Source organism: Poecilia reticulata, chromosome 16 (genome assembly GCF_904066995.2).
Source record: "Poecilia reticulata chromosome 16, P_reticulata-male-v2, whole genome shotgun sequence".
NCBI lineage: Eukaryota > Metazoa > Chordata > Actinopteri > Cyprinodontiformes > Poeciliidae > Poecilia > Poecilia reticulata.
Window position 1 is genome coordinate 5053014 of NC_088845.1, and position 4397 is coordinate 5057410.

General features: G+C 34.9%; 1 long non-coding RNA gene across 1 annotated transcript; it reads left to right on the forward strand.

The window, feature by feature from the left end:
* Window positions 1–1117: 1117 nt before the first annotated feature.
* LOC145555341 (uncharacterized) lies at window positions 1118–2815 on the forward strand. Its single transcript, XR_014083858.1, has 4 exons — window positions 1118–1205; window positions 1427–1573; window positions 1817–1917; window positions 2678–2815. It is a non-coding gene; the product is annotated as an uncharacterized LOC145555341 (long non-coding RNA).
* The last annotated feature ends 1582 nt before the right edge of the window (window positions 2816–4397 follow it).

The window sequence follows — 4397 nt, forward strand, 5'->3', positions numbered from 1 at the left end:
AGTTAAACAATTCAAGTGTCTGTAGCAGTTAAACATTGTCTTAAGTTACTGCAAATTAGCAAACATGGCAACTTTACTGTACAGCAAGTCAATTAAGTTATATTGTGAAGGATTCGAAGTCAGTCTAGTCATCTTTGATTTGACTAAATGCATTGCAATGATTGAAAAAGTAGTCTCAATGTCACAATTTAATGTGACTAACGTAACACCGTTATATAGTGGCCGTAGAATACAAGCTACTCTTTTATTTAATTTAGTTTCTTGGTCTCAGCCCAAGCTTCCCCTCCCCCACCTTAACAAGCTAGCTAGCATGTTTGGGCACCATAATGGAGGAACAGACTTTCAACGGTGAGATAATCAATGAGCTAATCAACTCAGGAGTTTCGTTTAAAGTTACTGCATGTAGTTTTTACAATTAAAATGTACTCAAGTAACATTTTACTCAAGTAGCATGTTAAAAGCAGATTTCTAATCAGTTTTTATAACGGTACACATTTCGAAAGAAAAATCAGCCGTTTTGCATAGTTACATTTTCAGACAAAGTGCGCTGTTTCTTCTTTCTTCTTTTAATTTGGCGTGTTTTGAGCGCAATGGCTGGTGTTTTGCTAAACCCCAGTTCACCGGCTCTCACTGAGGCTCTCCATTAACATTACGTTAGTTACATTCAGTTGGCACAAACGGCTTCCTCATTTTTCCCGTTTTCTCGGAAAAACGTTATGCTTTCAAACTGTGGCTGCAGCTCACACTGACAGATAAACAGTTACAGTGAGATGCGTCTATGAATGTTGGGTTGAAATCAGTATGTAGCTTCGTACTGACTGAGCTGCGACAGAGAGAGTGAGAGAAATGTTTCCTTAGTCCGTTTTGGGCATCTTTGATTTAATATTTATTTTTTGGCATTTGTTGATGTGCATATTACCTTAAATCTGTTTCATATTTTTGTCTTAACATCTTAAAACGATAGTTCATTTTTTTAAGTAGGATTGGATGAGGTATTCATCCATAGTTGACATATTATAGAGCTGGATGATTTAAAAAAAAAAAAAAAACTTAATTGTGATGATCTTTTCAGTGACATTACAGTTGCGAAATGATTTGGCCAAAATGGCCAAACATTTGCACACAGAAGAAACAAAATCATCAACCAATCACACAGTATAGAGGACATCAAAGCCAGATGGCCCGCTCTATTTGAGACATCTCACGTGAGTTCTAAGTGCATGCCAATCAGAATATTCCTAGTCAATGTGAAGGATTGCATTTGTGATTCTGCATTTAGCAATTTGATACAAAATGTGTTACGTTACTGTCATCTTTTTTATAGATCAAATTGATCCATCTTCTTGCTTTTGAAAATGTCGTAAGAACAGTATGTATGTTTGTAATATTTGATGCTTTAAAACTGGTTTCATGATTTGTCTTTCAGATCCAGGATGAGTTTCACAGAATCACAATGGTGCATCTTGAATCAAAGTTCATGTCCAAACTGGATGAATATACTCCTCGACTTGTGAACCTCTTCCACTCGAAGGGCGGAAGCATGGGGTTGAGATTGCAGGCTATCCTACTCAAGGTATCTTTCATTGAGCATTATCGGTGCTAATATTTTATTCTCAAAGTTTTGTGTTTAAACTTCTGGAATATCATTACTTACATTTACTGGAGGTTAGCCTGTGATTGTCTTTATAATGGAATATGAAATAATCGCATGAGAATTTGTATGAGTAGTGTTTTATTACACTGGTCCCCAAGACGGCACAGGAACTCAATATTAACAGTAATATAAACCACCTGGTGTTTCTTTTTTTCGTTTCAGACTCCAAGCAATCCTGACATCAACATGACCAGAGATGTTATCATTCGATGTTTGATGATGTACTTGGGGAATCTACAGATGAACTCTTAAAAGAGTACGATGTAAGTTGAATTAGATGTTAAAATATAAAGTAGGTGATTTCTCTCATCTCTTGTACTTGTTATTTGTTGGAAAGTCAAATCACAAATAGTCATAACTGTATTTCTCCCAGTAGTTCTTGGCAAGGTATATTATTGTCCTCTGTTAAGTGTGTTTAAATTCTTATTTTCCATTAAGTAATTTTTAAATGCTAGTGCAGAATGCTATCTCAATTTGATTTCACCAACTGGCATAATGTAAAACTTGTCAGTAATTTATGTAATTTTTTTCCTAAGAATGCTTTACCTAACCATAACTTTTTTATTTTTAAGTCTTGGCAATTTGTCCCTAAAGTGAGCTAAGAATTATGGCCAAGACGCTGCTTTGTGATACAAAGACATTTTTACAGAAAGTCTGAGGCAACGCAGAATAAGATATTAATCAAGACGGTGCCAAGAAGAAATAATAGTGTAATGGATTGATTTAATTTCAGAAACTTCATTTAGAATATTTGTAACTGTTCAGCTCCTCATTGCATAATTGATTATAGTATAATATATTATTATGATTGATTTATATATTTTTTTTTCCTTTATAAATTATGTGTGGGTTTTTTTGTGTGTTATCTCAGATTTGTCTAAAACACTGACATAAATAGAGTGCATTACACGCAACGGCTGACAACTCCAGATTTTCTTGTCCAAACAGTTGCAAGCAATTTGGGAAATGGAACCTTCTCTTTGGCTGCACTGTCTGATATGCACAATGTTCTTGCTATTACAGGATGCTGATGAAGACAGTGTGTCACAGGACCTTGCTGTTCAAAGCCTGAAGATCTACAACATCAAAGCTAACACGTCAGAGGATCCAGACATCGGTATCGTGGTGGACGGCATGAAAATTCTAACTGCTCTGGGTAACTTTCCAGGGCTTGCTCCCTGCTTGTTGGGTTGGCGTATGCTGTGAATCTCGCCTATCCAAAGGAGCTCAGATACACGTTTGAAGTGTTTCAGAAACTTCTCCTCGGGCTGGATAGTTCAAAGTCTCCCCAAAAGTGAACAGCCTCAGGAATAAACTACTGGCTTAAGAAAACGGACCCTTGCTAAACAAAGGGAATAGACAAGTCACTGTCAAACCAACACGCAAAACTTTGTGAAATGCTCGGTGAGTTAGTTAAATTAGGGTCATTTTCAGTTCAGTGGATTTCTGCATGTGTATTTTTCTTACAGTACATTCAGTTAACCACCCTTTCTAAGGACTGACCCCTTGTTCTCATATATGCTGTTATATGGCTTGGATCTGTTCAGGTCTGTCACATGAACCTTGTCCCTTTTATACAGCATAGAGCATCCACTATTGCCTTTTTGGAGAGTCCTTGCAGGCTTCACCACTGAAGGGTGATGATCTGCAGGCCGGAAAACTTTGTTGTGTTCATTTGCACTTTATTTAATATGTTTTTTTCCAGTTCTGTCTTTCAACTTATTTTTTGAAAGGAAAGTAAGTGTCACGGAGCCAAGGGCCCCAACCAGTGACAAGATGTAGCATAACATACAAAAAAGAAAATGGAAGTTTTTATGCCTCAAAGGTCTCGCCCAGCTCTCACATCTTGTCATGCGTTTTCCCAGGTAAGTTTTATGTGCATACTTGTTTTGGGCTCTGCATGCCTTAAACATGCAGAGCACAAAAGTGACATAAGAGTTCACTTTAACATAAAGTGAACTCTTATGTGATTGATAATTGTTGAAGCAAGTTTAACTGAGTCCACGTTGATTGTTGTTGATGTGATGGTTCTAAAAATCATGTTAACTACTTTGAGCAGAGTGGCACTATGTTTTGACTTGATACTGATGTATATTGCCCCTTCTCTGTTTATTGTTGTATTTAGGAATTTTGCACTAGTTGGTGCTGGATAAACACGTTTTATAATTGCACAAATAAATGCTGCTGCTGTTTTATGCATTGTAATTTGTTATTTTTTGATGCCACTCAAGTTTGGTCAGGATATTGTGTAAATTAGACACAGAAAAATTAGGGCAACAAAGTGACATTCAATATTATTGAATAGATTTAAAGTGCTATGATACAAATAAAAACTTAAAATTGATCAATTATTTTAGCTACAGATTAATAAGAACAACAGTTTTAATGTGTTGAATTACCAATAATGTGCTACAATATGAATTGATATTATTTGTATTATTTACTTAATCCAAATAATTTTTATGTTGATGTTTAGTAAATGTAAATCAATTTCACCCATTTAATTAATAATATAAGTTAATTTTACCTAGATTATTAGTAAATATGATTAAATTTCCCCAGATATTTAATAAATCCACATCATTTTTGCTCAGATAATTAGTAATAAAAATTAGTTTTTCTTGTAAAATTGACTTGGATTTACTAAATATTTTTGGGCAATATAAATGATCATTTGCATTGATATTAATAAATCAAACACATTTCAGCTGTTGCTTTTATTAAGATGTACTTCATTTTTTTA